The sequence below is a fragment of the Helianthus annuus genome, chromosome 16, assembly GCF_002127325.2.
Source record: "Helianthus annuus cultivar XRQ/B chromosome 16, HanXRQr2.0-SUNRISE, whole genome shotgun sequence".
NCBI classification, from domain to species: domain Eukaryota; kingdom Viridiplantae; phylum Streptophyta; class Magnoliopsida; order Asterales; family Asteraceae; genus Helianthus; species Helianthus annuus.
In genome coordinates, this window is record NC_035448.2 from 461,281 (window position 1) to 478,036 (window position 16,756).

Here is a 16,756-nt window from a genome sequence, read left to right on the forward strand (position 1 = left end):
TTATGTTTTTGTCGTCTGACTACTTTTCACAGTGTTAGTTACAATATTGGTCCCTGCATTATTTTCTTAAATGCTTTTTTATACTGATAAAAATAAGGTTGCAATTTTGGGCCAAACTATCTATAATCATAAGAGATGTTTATGTTTATCATAGTCCATATATATCATGAATGGTTGGTTATCTTGTAGATCTAAATATTGATCATATATTCTATGTGTGTTAACTGGTATGTAGTAAGTATATTCATGAACAGGGCTAGCCTGGTAGTGTATTAAACTAGAGCTAGGGTTTTGGGCCCTTGTAACACCCTCAAATTTTTCACTTGATTTTAATAGTAAAATACACCATCTTATCCAAAATATTGATTAAGTGACAAAGCATTCGTTAACGGAATTCATAAGTACATCAACCTTAGTCAACTAGTGACTAAGTTAAAACATTTCAAAAGTAGTTTAATAATGCTTTCAACCCATACATAATACTACTAAAGATTTAAAACATTGCGGAAGCTTCAAAATGTAGTGTTCGGTTCTTCATCATGTGCTTGATCGCCATCCGTAAGATCCATCTTGTTACCTATGATCAAAACCGTTAAAATCATTAGTTTTAACGATATGATATAACATAATTCCAAGGTTTGACATCACATTAAAAATAACAAAATATATAAGTTATTCTGGATCCACCGTAAATTACGGTATCACCGTAATTTACGGTGAGACCTGGAGATTTCTGGTCACCGTAAACCAGGAGACCCACACCGTAACGTATATGATCTTTACCGTAAATTACGGTACTACCGTAATTTACGGTGGTACCTGGAAATTCCATGTCTTGTTTGTTTTGTTCATTTCACTCAAACCCAACTTCTGGAATTTACTTTTCTAACAAACCACTACATCAGATTCTAGTGACTCAAACATGTTATATATATTAAGCAAAATCAAAGAACATTCTCTCATATTCCGGAGTCTTAATCATGTTTTACTTGATTATTTGACCGTTTGGCTCGTCTAAGGAGTCCTCCTCTATGACAACTACCAACGAGTACCAACCGAATTTAATCAATCAATCAATATACGACTTCATTGCTTATTTCAAAACAACTCTTATTCAAAGATTCGGTTACACATTAAAATCATCAAATCTAATAAATGTAACGGGTCAAGTTACATACCTTCATAATTCGTCGACATTGTTTTCTAACCATAATTACCCAACTATTTATTTTGACTCGTTTGGTTTGTCGAGTGAATTCCATCACTTCCTAGGCTCACCAAACGCAACTATTTTTGCTATAACAACATTAACGTATTTACGACTAGGCTTATCAACATAACTGTAACGAGACGACAAGTCGCGTACCTTTAGAGCACACCCTTCAACCGCGTATCCGCTCCGGCTTGTCCGCTTGACGATCCGGATTCTTTGCCTATTGAGTTCAACGAAAACACGTTTAGAACTCCTTTTAATTCACAATTCGCATATTTTGCCTAGACATCACAATCATACGGTTTAACTCAAATTTTCAGATTTAAGTCTTCTTTGAGGCATTTATGCGAACACCTATCGGGCAGAATTTTATATCGTTCATGTTCCAAGTTCATAGTTTGCTATTTAGCTAAACTTATTCATCAATAAAGCTTTCATGTAACTTTTAAACATCAAAATTTCAGAAATTGCTTTCTATGACCAAATCACACTAGAATAATCCTTCTAAACCCTAGTGGTTACTAGTTTTCCACAAAACCCATGAATCACCTTCATGGTGTTCATGAGAATTTCAGGAATTAGTCATAATTTCACATGTTATTGTCTAGGTTTTTACTCCTAGACATTGTATCATCCCTAATCAAACCAAATAACCAACATGCATTCACAAATTTTAGAATTTCCAACTTCATGAGAATTTCAAGTAGGAGATTTTCAACAAATTTTACATACCTTGTAACCCCCTTGCTATGAGGATCAATAATCTAAGCTCAGATTTCGTTTTTGATCAGATTTGGACCTTCAATTTGGTTGTTTTGTGAATGTTAGGGTTTTGGAGAGCTATGGTCGCCCTCCCCTGGCTTCTGGTCGACCCCACCACTCAATTTCTATTGAGTTTGTGTTTTAATAAAATGTTTATTAAAACTAGTTTCCAAGTTTGACACTTCAGTCCCTCTAGTTTCTTTTATTTTGTTTTGATGTCTTTAACTACTCATAAGTGTTAAACTAACTAAGTTAGTACCACTTCTAATTAGATTACTTTACTTAATTTATTCACAACTAAATCACAAATTTAAAAATTTGTATTTTCGGGATGTTACAAGTCCACCCCCCTTAAAAAGGGTTTCGTCCCCGAAACCAAGGTACGTACCAAATAATGTAGGGTGGAGACGTCGTATCTCCTCTTCGGACTCCCACGTAGTGTCCGAACCTTTCCTATGCTCCCACTTGATTTGATCAATTTGTTTGTTTCGCAATTGCTTCTAGCATTCTATCACCATATTTCTTATCCTATAATCTCCCACCACAACTGTATTTACGTTGGGTTTAATGTGGTGATCTATATAAACCAAATTTTACATCTCGAATCATTATTTTACGGCAAAAACTCAAATAGTGCCACTTGACTAATATAATACCTCTTTCAGCTTCTATACTTATTCTAAGTATTTACCTATCATAAAAATCGTTTCCAAACAACCTTTAAAGGTCGTTTGTTCGAATTAGCTAACAAGGGCGTTTTGGTCCTTTTTAGTCCTTCAATTACTACAAGGTCCTTTGAGAGCATGTTTGACCCATAATTCTTCTTTTGAGTTATGATCTTGTTTGAAAAAGTCATTATGCTTTTCGACACGCCCGGCCCTCTTTTAAAACATTCGGTTTACCCATTTAAGTAACTCATTGTCCATCTAAGACTTCATTTAATGCTCATTGAACCTTACGTTCTAAATGAGTAATTACTCCATTACACATACCTGGCTCGGGTCAATGTATTGACCTGTTTTAATGCCTTGCTATAATATTCGCTAAATAATAGCGATGCAAATATCATTTCTACATTTATTCCTGAAATCATATAACTCGACAAGAATCATTAGTCACCATTATCAAAAGGTGGTATCTTCACCCTTTGACCCGTTTGGTCTAAATGACCGATTTTATTAGCGAGATGACATGTATTTTCATCTCGACTATATGACTCGCTCCGATTTACATCGGGCGGTCGTTTTACTTTTAATTCATTTCTTAACACTTTTCGGCCTATTAAGGCATACTTCATAAGTGTCTTTTTAAAACCAACAGTTATGGTCGACGCGTGACCAATTTACCGTTTTGCCATTATTGTTTGTTTTGGTTTACCCTATAAGGTACTCATTTAAAAATTCATTTTCCATTCGCCATAAAATGATCGAATTACCGATTTAACTTCTTTTAAACCCTCCACATGGTTTCTTGTCATGCTCAACTATCTTGTTCCGTACGTATACACGCCGAAACGTCACACCTCAACTATGTATTCATCTTATTCGTAACCAATACGATAGAGAATTATTCTAAAATATAAGTCTAGTATAAGCCATACTTACTTGACGCTAGTTTTATATTAACAAGCGCTCTACCTAGGTCACAATGTTAATTAGGCTACAACTTGTTTTATTGCCCAAACTAATTGGTCACCATTTTACCTCATACCTCGTCATTCGAGTATGCAATATTGCCGTCATCGGCCCTCTTTGCGTGTTTGTACTTCCATGTCTAGTCATTTACACTATAAAACGTGATTACATTCTATATTACTTTTGTGTCCGTGATCACGTTACGTCATGTTTAGTTTTACCTTGACCTTAGTCTAAGGCTACACTCATTTTCCTTCCTATAATCTTTTACGACCTATCACGTAGATTTACTAATATTTTGCACTTTCACTATTCAGTTAGCACTTACTTGAAATATCAAGTACTATACTTTATTCAAGCCCGTCCAACATTGGAATAGTTGAACAAAACTATCGAAATTCCTGTTTTGCAGAATTTCATCGTCCTTTAGTCATAACTCTTAATCTGAGTCTTTTAACTTTTAATCTGCATCACCGTCTCTTTTATTAATGTCCCGAGGGTTCATTTCTTAGGCCTTGTTAGGTAAAACCATTGCTATCGTTATATAGCTCTTGGGGTTTACCGGTTTTCGTTCTAGCACTTCTAATATGTTTATTTTACCAATCTTTTATTCAACTACACTTATCAATGTAATTATTGTTCTTCCTCATACGGGTTTGGTTAATAATATGTTACTTGGATGGTTACCCATACCCAATTTTCTAAATTCGCATTTGACGATACTTTCTTATTCGTAGTGGCGAATAATATGTATCGTTTATTTGGTTTAACCAAGTGTACAACCTTGCCCTTGCCATTCACTACTAATACAATTTCCGGGTTCGGGTGTAATTACACTCCTTCCCAACCCAACATTTATTCACTTCGTTAAGTTCTCGGGTTCGAGTGTACGCACACTCCTTCCCGTTATGACGCTTGTCTTTCATTGCATTCCCGGGTTCGAGTGTACATGCACTCCTTCCCGTTGAAATATTTACCGAGATTACTTTTACCTCGGTTTCACATACTCTCCATTATTTATTTTCTTATCTACATATATATATATATATATATATATATATATATATATATATACCTTCATATAGGTATTTCTTTTACATAATTTTTCCCAATTCATTACTCATATATGCCTTTATGCAACTATCATTCGCACTCGCATCGGATAAATTTGTGTTAAATTAAATTTACAAGAAACATACCTGAAATGATATCAGGTTCAGTTTTAGCCTCTGCGGCTGTTATATAAAACGACCTTGTCCTTGACTTCTGGGCATCAGACATTGTGTCAGTTGCGTCTTTGGTTCCAAGCCTTTCTGGACGTTTAGACTTCTTGTGTCTTGGCTTACCACACGTGCCCTTGTGAATTTTTCCGTAAAATTTGCACTGATGTAACACAGTTTTTGTATCTCCTCTCTTGGGAGCTTTATTAGACTTGGACTTCTTTACGGAACTTGGATTCATATCCAATACCCTCCTCTCTTCTATTTCTTGTAATATGATGTCTTTTAATTCAGCCATCATATCATCCACCACCGGTACGATTGTGGTTTGTAATCTATCAATATAATGTGATAGACTATTTTCTAGAGCTTTTCCGACTGCCTTGGAAATCTTAGCTTTCATTTGCTCAGTCAATTGAGATGCCGAATCATCTCTGGTTACTGCAGACATTTCTTTAACTGAAACATCCATAATGGTTAATCAATACTTATTTAATTCATTTCCATCTTATTATACGGAATTTATATCACACTCACTTAGTCATAAGTAATGTGTTATTTTCCTTCGGTTTGGTCAAGTACATATCTTGCCTTACCTTTCTTACTTAGTGTATTTCCCAGGTTCGAGCGTATTTATACACTCCTCCCATACATTTTTCGCATATTTCATATTGTTTAATCTCAATTATAAGTAACTCTTACCGGATGTCTTGAAACTGAAATGTTTACATCAATTATTAAACATCTCATTTATAACATAACTTTGTTTGCTTCGGTCTAGTCAAGTTCGTAACTTGCTTTGACCGTTCTCATTTAGTGCACTTTCCGGGTTTGAGTGTATTAACGCACTCTTCCCATGCACATTAATTTCCAAGAAATGTTTACATCAATTATTAAACATCTCATTTATAACATAACTTTGTTTGCTTCGGTCTAGCCAAGTTCGTAACTTGCTTTGACCGTTCTCATTTAGTGCACTTTCCGGGTTTGAGTGTATTAACGCACTCTTCCCATGCACATTAATTTCCATCTCTTTCATTTAAATAGGATAAGATCTACTAACATGAATAATTAATCCTTACCGGACGATCGATCCAGCTTGAACCGAACACTTTGTTGACAACCTTAAGCTCTGATTACCAACTTGTAACACCCTCAAATTTTTCACTTGATTTTAATAGTAAAATACACCATCTTATCCAAAATATTGATTAAGTGACAAAGCATTCGTTAACGGAATTCATAAGTACATCAACCTTAGTCAACTAGTGACTAAGTTAAAACATTTCAAAAGTAGTTTAATAATGCTTTCAACCCATACATAATACTACTAAAGATTTAAAACATTGCGGAAGCTTCAAAATGTAGTGTTCGGTTCTTCATCATGTGCTTGATCGCCATCTGTAAGATCCATCTTGTTACCTATGATCAAAACCGTTAAAATCATTAGTTTTAACGATATGATATAACATAATTCCAAGGTTTGACATCACATTAAAAATAACAAAATATATAAGTTATTCTGGATCCACCGTAAATTACGGTATCACCGTAATTTACGGTGAGACCTGGAGATTTCTGGTCACCGTAAACCAGGAGACCCACACCGTAACGTATATGATCTTTACCGTAAATTACGGTACTACCGTAATTTACGGTGGTACCTGGAAATTCCATGTCTTGTTTGTTTTGTTCATTTCACTCAAACCCAACTCCTGGAATTTACTTTTCTAACAAACCACTACATCAGATTCTAGTGACTCAAACATGTTATATATATTAAGCAAAATCAAAGAACATTCTCTCATATTCCGGAGCCTTAATCATGTTTTACTTGATTATTTGACCGTTTGGCTCGTCTAAGGAGTCCTCCTCTATGACAACTACCAACGAGTACCAACCGAATTTAATCAATCAATCAATATACGACTTCATTGCTTATTTCAAAACAACTCTTATTCAAAGATTCGGTTACACATTAAAATCATCAAATCTAATAAATGTAACGGGTCAAGTTACATACCTTCATAATTCGTCGACATTGTTTTCTAACCATAATTACCCAACTATTTATTTTGACTCGTTTGGTTTGTCGAGTGAATTCCATCACTTCCTAGGCTCACCAAACGCAACTATTTTTGCTATAACAACATTAACGTATTTACGACTAGGCTTATCAACATAACTGTAACGAGACGACAAGTCGCGTACCTTTAGAGCACACCCTTCAACCGCGTATCCGCTCCGGCTTGTCCGCTTGATGATCCGGATTCTTTGCCTATTGAGTTCAACGAAAACACGTTTAGAACTCCTTTTAATTCACAATTCGCATATTTTGCCTAGACATCACAATCATACGGTTTAACTCAAATTTTCAGATTTAAGTCTTCTTTGAGGCATTTATGCGAACACCTATCGGGCAGAATTTTATATCATTCATGTTCCAAGTTCATAGTTTGCTATTTAGCTAAACTTATTCATCAATAAAGCTTTCATGTAACTTTTAAACATCAAAATTTCAGAAATTGCTTTCTATGACCAAATCACACTAGAATAATCCTTCTAAACCCTAGTGGTTACTAGTTTTCCACAAAACCCATGAATCACCTTCATGGTGTTCATGAGAATTTCAGGAATTAGTCATAATTTCACATGTTATTGTCTAGGTTTTTACTCCTAGACATTGTATCATCCCTAATCAAACCAAATAACCAACATGCATTCACAAATTTTAGAATTTCCAACTTCATGAGAATTTCAAGTAGGAGATTTTCAACAAATTTTACATACCTTGTAACCCCCTTGCTATGAGGATCAATAATCTAAGCTCAGATTTCGTTTTTGATCAGATTTGGACCTTCAATTTGGTACCTTCAATTTGGTTGTTTTGATCAGATTTGGACCTTCAGTTTTGGAGAGCTATGGTCGCCCTCCCCTGGCTTCTGGTCGATCCCACCACTCAATTTCTATTGAGTTTGTGTTTTAATAAAATGTTTATTAAAACTAGTTTCCAAGTTTGACACTTCAGTCCCTCTAGTTTCTTTTATTTTGATGTCTTTAACTACTCATAAGTGTTAAACTAACTAAGTTAGTACCACTTCTAATTAGATTACTTTACTTAATTTATTCACAACTAAATCACAAATTTAAAAATTTGTATTTTCGGGATGTTACAGCCCTCAAATTTTTTGTGACCATTGTTTCAAAAATATTTTATATAGAATATGAAGTTTGATTAGCATGATGGATATGATCATCGTAGTCTATTGGTAAGCATTATGTTTTGTCAAGGTGCTCATCTTGTGTTCGAATCCCAACACCCAACATTTAAGGTGGTGTTTGTTTTTTTCAAAAAAACTCTTCTTGTCCTCTTTTGACTGCAAGTGTTTTTTTTGGAAGACATTTCGTTACAAAAGCTTTGTATGTCCTCTTCTTGGTGCAAATCTAGGATGGCTTCTTCTAACCTCTTCTTGCCCTCATATCATAACATAACATGAAACCCTAACCCCCTCTCCTCCTGCCTCCGCCTCCTCTCCCCACCGTCTACCCTCTTGCAGCCGCCTTCCCTCCCCCCATCGACCTCCTTCACAGCCACCAACCCTCCCCACCGTCTTCCTCTTACCGCCGCCACCCCTTCACAATCAACCTTCACAGGTTTGTGACTTTGAAAAAACAAATTACAAAGGCGAAAAAACAAACAGTCTTCTTCTTGCAGACTGCAGAAGTTTGGTCCACCTATTCTTCTACATATGTATGCCGATGTGGTCCGCAAACTGTAGACATTTTACTTCTGAAAAAACAAACTGCACCTAAATGTTCATGTTTGTTTTTCTTTTTAAAGTGAAGAGGCCTCTCTGTGCTAGGCTTGAAAAATACAATGTTTGGCCCCTCTATTGTTCTAGATTGTAAGGATAGTGTGAGAAGTGTGAGAAATATTGTGGGGCTAAATGAAATATAAATATATTTTGCTTAGTTTTGACATAAAAAAAATCTTAAAGAGAACTTCTTTAAATTCATCAACTTTTATGGTAAGTTTCATAGAAATAGAACCACCAAACGGAAAAAAAGAGAACACAGTGGTGCATCTTTGACTTCCAGCAAACATTTTTAGAAAAAAAACCTACCCTCATCGGCGACGGCTGTTATCCAGAATTGTGATATTACTTTGTTAGTTACTACTTAATACTTTGTTAGATAATACTAGTAGGGTGCCCGCGCGATGCGGCGGGGGCGACAATTTGCATTGCGGCACTCATTTCTGGTAGTTTTCTTATTCGTATAATATTTTTATTATTGTGGTGGATATATGTCATAGGTGTTACATATGTCTAGAATTTTAATTATACCCTAATTCAAGAAACCATTGGTGTAATAAAGTAACACACGAATAAAAAAAATCTTAAACATAATTAAAAGTTATATAAAGTAGCACACAAATAAGGAAAGACAAGTCTTAAACATAAATGTTGAAAACTAAAAGCTCAAATGTCAAGTACTTGCATGACGAGGTTAAAAATTTAGTGATCATATGGCTTAAACATCTCAAGGATCTCATCCATATTGTCACGCCACCATTTCTCATCATCGAGATCAACGTCCTCTTGAATTTCTTGTATCTCTTCCTGTTTGATTGTTACATCTTTTGGAGGATGAGTTTCTTCTTTGATCTCCTCTTTTAGTGATACATCAGTAGTAGCTGCTGGAGCAGTTTGGGGAACTGAAAGAAATGTTAAGTATTTTAGTTACATATGTTTTATCATGTAAGTTATAAGATATGATAGATAGGTAGATACCTGACACATCTTCCATTTTGCTCTCTGTCTTATCCATAACAAATTCTTAATCAATCTGCAAGAGAAATCCTGCTTAATAGAGTTTGACAATATCTTGCAGGCACGGGTTAACGGATTCCATAGAAGTAACTCACATGTGTTTTTAAGGCAAACACAGAGCATGCCATCCAAGCTTGCTAAGAATAATAAATTCCTTGGACGAACATTAAATGGGGTTGGAACGTCGGTGGCTAAGAAGTAGGTAGCATCCGCAAAGTTCAACGAACGTACTAAACACAAGCTAGGGTTTCCAACAATGAGGATTTTCTGATCGGGTGATGCTCGCATGAAATGACAATGCACCCTTAGAAATTCCGGTTTTGAGATGTAGGCCAACCATTTCTTGCTGACCGTCTTGCATTTTGCGACAACTAAGGGGGGGCCTTGCAATTATATCCAGCATAATTACATAAAATGGTAGTGACGACATACTGACCTTGATCTAAAAAAATGAAAAAATAACTATGTCACTGTATATGACTAATGAAATATAATTGGACACTCTCGTAGGTGATACATATAATTGAAATGTAATTTGTGCATCCGAGGGGCGGTGATACATTAGTTAAAAATATAATTGGACACTCTCGTAGGTGATACATATAATCTATTCACTGGGCGAAATCTAGGGTTTCATCCTTTTCATTTTGTTATATAAAGTAGCACACAAAAACAGTCTAACTTTTGATTTATTTTATTCATTTTGTTGTTTCCAATGCTCTTAGTGGACGTGAACCAAAATTTCAATGGGATTTTTATTTTGCTATTTCCAATATGCTTTACTTTCTCCTATGGTGGTTGAAATTATTAGATGTTAATAATTTATTTTAAATTCAAAATAAATAATATGTTGGTATGGACGGTGGATGATGTGTATTGGAAGATGAGATGTGTGTGGACGGTGGATGATTGTATTGAGACATGGGATGAATATCAGACAAACACTTCAATGATTTTACACAATCCAAACCCTAAGATGCCGCCTCCTCCTCCTAAGTTAGAATATCTCTCACAAACACCATCTGTTGCACATCGCTCAGACTTTAGATGCCGCCTCCTCCTCCTCCTCCTAAGTCCTCTCTCCTTCTATCCTTCACTTTCCGATTCGATTAATTCGTTCTGTTCAGTTCAGGCTTCAAAGTTCAACCGTGTCGTGTTATAAACTGCCAATTAGGTATTATTGTTAGCCTAAGTGAAGTTTTTGATTGTGTTTTTCAGTTCGTATTTGTGTCTTAACTGGTGGTGTTATTATCTTAAACAGGTCGCATTCCGTCCCGGAGATCCACCTCCGGCGGCTCTTTTTCACACAGATTCTTCTCATCTGAATCGGTAATCTATTACTACCTCCGTTTGTTTTGAGTTATATTTTGAATTACTTGAAATTTAGGGTTTATTGTGGAACTCACATGGATCTGCGAGATAAAGTCAAATCTAAATCATGCAGTTCTGTATTTCTATTGATTTGATTACTGTAGCGTTTAATTTAGTGTTAGTCGTATGTAAATCGTTTAGTTTTTTCTTAATTAGTGTGCGATTTTGTTAATAGATTGCTGACAGATTGTTAACTTTTTTTTAACTTTATTACTAAGCTAGATTTTTTGAATTTAGTTTGTTCGAAATGCATGTGTCAGTGTGTTTTTTTAATCATGCAAATATGTATTTCTATTGATTTGATTAATGATTACTGTAGTGTTTGTTCAGTGCTAATCGTTTGTGAATCATTCAGTTTTTGGTGAATTAATTTGATTTTGTTAATAGATTGCTGACAGACTGTTGATTTTTTATCAGTTTATCATTACGCTAGATTAGGGGTGCAAACGAGCCGAGCCGAGCCCGAGCTTGACTAGGCTCGAGCTCGGCTCGTTTGTATTTTCTCAAGCTCGAGCTCGGCTCGGGCTCGGGTCGTTTATTATCTATTAAAATTAATATATTAAATAAAAATAATATAAATAATAGACTTTTTAGGCTCACGAGCTCGATAAGTGAAGCTTGGGCTCGGGCTCGTTTACTAAATTAACTTATTTTTAGATTCGATGTCGGCTTGTAAACAAGTTTGAATAAGCTCGGCTTGACTCGGCTCATTTACACTAAGGCTCGATAAGGCTCGACGAGCCTAACGAGCTTCACATGCGAGGCTCGAGCTCGGGCTCGATAAACAAACGAGCTTTATTGTAGGCTCAAGCTCGGCTCGGGCTCGATAAGACTCGGCTCGTTTCGAGCTTTTTCTCGAGCCGATCTCGAGTAGCTCGCGAGTCGCTCGGCTCGTTTGCACCCCTACGCTAGATGTTTGAAATTTGATTTGTTCGAAATGCATGTGTCAGTGTGTGTGTGTGTTAATAGTGTTTCTGGATGTGTGTGAACAGAAAGTTGGAGGATCAGCGTATATAGCGTATATGATAGTTGGTGATCATACATACGAGCCGGAGGTGCGGGTTTACGAGCTGCAATTGGTCTATCTGAGCATGGCTTTAATACTGCTTGTATAACTAAGCTGTTTCCAACTCGTTCTCACACTGTTGCCGCTCAGGTTTGCTGTATTTTTTAATTAATTGGCTCTATTTATGCTTGCTTTGTTTAGATTTTGATGAATTGATCTTAGAGAGTTTGCAACTTTACTGAATGGAGATCTAGATTATTGGCTTCATGTGATCCTACAAACCTCCTTTAACAATTGATTTTGTAACCTTTGGGAATAGAAGCAAAAAGAATTGGGGCAAATAATGTAAAAAAGGGGACAAGTGATCACATGACTCTTGTTTCCTACACTTTATCGCTTTCTCATTTGGACCAAATAAGTAGTTTAAGCATAGTTGTATATCTCACCTCAAAAAGTTTTTTCTTGCAATATTCCATTTACGTTTGGAACATGAAAGTAGACTAATATGATCACAGATGTACTGTAAGTATAAAAACATGTAAAAAATATTATTGTTAGCCTAAGTGAAGTTTTTTATTGTGTTTTTCAGTTCGTATTTGTGTCTTAACTGGTGGTGTTATTTTCTTAAACAGGTCGCATCGTGTCTTTACAAGCGCTATATTTTCCGGCAAATTCAAGGTATCATCCTATTTTATGTACATATACATTCCCCTGAAAGTTTTTTGTTGATTTTTTTTATAGCTTATTAGGGTTATAATTGGGGGAAATGGTTTACTGTATAAAACGTGAGATCTAAACTGTTTGAAAACGGAATGATTAATATATCTAAACATGATGCATCTTTAGAAGAACACAGAAAATTATAAAACACAACAGTTAGAAACATATAATTTTATAAAAAAAAAGCATACATCATAATCATTTTTATGAAAGAATCCATACCTATCTAAGATCAACTCAGGATGAACTTTGATCAACTAAAACCACTGCAAGGATGAATGTTTAGATTAAGAATTGTTTGCAAAAGTCATTGTGTATTGACGATGTAGAAAAACTTGAATACGGTTCTTACCTGCTAAACCCGCCAATTGAGAAGAACTGGCTTTTTGTTGGAGTAAAACAAGTAATGAATAAGGGAGTTGTATCTATATATAACACACTTGAAACCTATGAATTTTTAACAAACTGTAGCTTTTTTGAATCAACTAATCTTATCTTATTAGTCAAAATTTTAAATAATAATCCCTATTATAATGCAACAGTATCTAGTTTACTTGTTGTAGCTTTTTTAAAATAACTTAATCTTATCTTATGCTGTTTTTAAATGATAATCCCTAAAAAAATGCAAAAAGATCTAGTTTAAATTTGCTGTAGCTTTTTTGAAATAAAGTAATATTATCTTATGAGTCTAATTTTTAAATAATATCCCCCTAAAAAAATGCAACAAATACGAACTATCTAGTTTAACTTGATGTAACTGTTTCTTATAATATGATACTTACCCAAATTAGGGCTTTTTTTAGGGATTTTTTATATTGGTTACGTGCTATATATAATGCATAGTTATTAAAATACACCATGTTTTAAATTCTCTCCTTAAATCACTCCTATTTTATCTCTCATTATATTTTTTAAATTTTCAATCTATCTATATTAATTAAAATTTTCAATTAGCTCAGGGCCTTCATATTACGTTTTTTCCCACTGCCCCTGATTTTTCATATGAGCTTCTAAATAAAAGTCCTTATATTTGGCATTTATTTAAGTGGAAAATACTTTAATACACGAATTATTATTAAGAATCAAACAAAAAAAAAAAAAAGAACATAAAATAGAATCTTAAACAATTACGAGAAGGTAACCTAGATTTTTCCCACTGCCCCTGATTTTTCACCGTTTTCCTTTTCGAATGGCACATAGATACACATTACGAGAAGGTAAAGTTTTACAAAGAATATATATGGTCTCTAATGCAGTAAAAATATATAAATAAATTGAAGTTTGGTTTTTTTTTATTACTGTAACTGCAATAATTGTTTACTGGATTTAAGAGGATGTGGGAATTCAAACACTGAAAATTTAAAATATAAAATAAAGTTTATTAGACTACATTAATTCTAAAAAACTGAAAATGAAAACAAAACAAGTGAAAATGAAATTGTCTAGATCAAACATAACTAAAAATGAAAAAAAAAAAGCACTTGAAAGATTTCATATTATGCTGAATGAAATCTATTCCTCTTCTGAATTGACACTTGAGGAATTTTTAATTCGGTTTTCTTCTTTGCGCTTGAATCGGCTGTGTCTTCTAGTTCTTCTTCTTTGTCATCTTTTTCAGAATCATCTAAATTGATAACTTGACTCCATTTCCATTCTGATAGCCTCTTGTATCTCTTCCTTTGAGCTTCACATGTTCGATCCTTAAAAAAAGACAAAAACTGAATAAATTTGATCCTTAAAAAAAAGACAAAAACTGAATAAAAAAGTTAAAAAAAAGATTAAATAAACCCTAAAATTACCTCTTCAGAAAATTCACGTTGAAGATGAGACTTGTACGGGCTGAACATGTGACCGTAACTGATTATCTCAACAGATTTATCACCGTCATCCTGCAAAAAACCCGTTAATATGAACAACTCATTATTTAATCGATGTTTGAACAGAAAAAATTAATAAAACAATCAAAATCGAAACCTTAGAAGCGGGAGCTGCAACTGGATTGTTTAAATCGACGCGTTCACCTTCCAACTGAAACGAAAAAATAACATAACAGCTCGTTATTTAATCGATGTTTGAACATAAAAAATTAATAAAACAATCAAAATCGAAACCTTAGAAGCGGGAGCTGCAACTGGATTGTTTAAATCGGCGCGTTCACCTTCCAACTGAAACGAAAAAATAACATTTATTATAAAATTAAAACAGAATTTATAAATTGATACGAATTAACAATCTAACCTTTGAAAGTACAAAACATCATATGATTGTTTTTTCGCAATCACTGGATTCGAAATTGGATCCATAATCAAATGTTAAGCAATAGAAATGGGTGCCCTACTATAATAGTATTTATAGTAGGAATATAGAGGTGAATTAGGGTTATTTTGAAATCTAGCACCCTTTTGTTTAGAAAGTTAGTTGCATAATCTGGCACCCTTTTGTTTAGAAAGTTAGTTGCATCTATTTAATTTTGAATCTACCAATCTTTAAAACAAAACAAACGATTAGCTATTTATTTAGAATTTATGGGCAACCCATTTGAAGTCTTTATGTTTCTATCTTGCTTTAAAAAGCTTAAAAAAAAAAAAACAAACGATTAGCTATTTATTTAGAATTTATGGGCAGCCCATTTGAAGTCTTTATGTTTATATCTTGCTTTAAAAAAAAAACAAACGATTAGCTATTTATTTAGAATTTATGGGCAGCCCATTTGAAGTCTTTATGTTTATATCTTGCAGATTAATGACGTACCGCGGTGCCGATTTATCATCTTGGAGTTGAGCTGAATAGAAAATATTGAAGGAAAAAAAAAATAAAGGAAACTAAAATATAAGAAATGATGTTGCTATTACTTGGCTTTCAGTTGTCATTTTCAGTTTTTTTTTCCGTATGCATTAAAAATATCGAGATATGTTGTCTCCCTTTTTTTCGTATGCATTAAAAATTTGTTTTATAAAACAGAATAATACACAGTATATTATACGGTACAAATTTTTGATACAATAAAGATGTCAAATTTTTGTTTTAAGAAGTTTGTTTTGTAATAGTAAAAAGTATTAATAATTCACCTTTAAAAAGTATTAATTATCATTTTAACTGATTAATAATTAAAGGATATTAAAATTGTGTTAAATTTAGTTAATAAGTTTACTTGCATTTAACAATGTTAAATGGTATTAATTTACAAATTAATTGTGACATTAGTTAATAAAAACGTATTTGAAAAACTTATTTTAGTCCAAAATGAAGACCAGTTCAACCTTTTGAAAGTTTCCGTAGCTTTATTCTTTATTGACTTGAGATTTGGTTGGTAAAAAAAAGGATTAAAATGTAACTAATTTGAGGGGTTAAAAAATAAATAGTGTTTAAAAGACCACTTTACCCTCATTTTAGGGGTTTATTTATAAATAAGGGGGTAAGAAGTTCTTAACTTTTGGGAATCCCTCCCTCATGCATTATAATATAGTATAGATTAATATGAATGTTATTCTATTTTTTTTTCTAGTTTTTGTTACTTTAGACTGGAATTATAATTTGATTTAGAATTGTGATTAGAGGAATAAGGATAACCTAGCTAATTTAATTAGGGCTTAGGGCTCGTATTTGTTACTCAATTCCCAACCCTGCTCATTTTAACTAATTTCTAACATTTTTTTGTCCACTCAGTCATGCTTGACTGACTGACTCCATGCATAATAGTTCTACTTGAACTGTATTTTCATAACCACCTGTCGTTCAGGATGTTGCTATTAAAATCCGTATAGGTGGACTTGGAAAGGAGATTTATCTGGTTGGTAGTGTTCTTGGTATATGGAGGGAGTCGTTTTTCGTTTTACCTAATCCCATATCGAGCTAGCTGTAAATAAAGTGAACCGTTAGAAGGGCGGGGTCCCAAGGCCGACGATCGATCAATTCAGTAATGCTTGGATTGATCTCTCTTTGTAAATCATAAACATAAACATGTAGTATAAGATAGAGTAAGTTACTAGTAAGTGGAA

The 16,756-nt window shown here is 33.9% G+C and overlaps 1 long non-coding RNA gene across 1 annotated transcript; it reads left to right on the forward strand.

Moving 5' to 3' along the window:
• Positions 1 to 10,632: 10,632 nt before the first annotated feature.
• LOC110916425 lies at positions 10,633 to 15,611 on the forward strand. Its single transcript, XR_002579728.2, has 5 exons — positions 10,633 to 10,835; positions 10,923 to 10,990; positions 12,025 to 12,188; positions 12,671 to 12,716; positions 15,497 to 15,611. It is a non-coding gene; the product is annotated as an uncharacterized LOC110916425 (long non-coding RNA).
• The last annotated feature ends 1,145 nt before the right edge of the window (positions 15,612 to 16,756 follow it).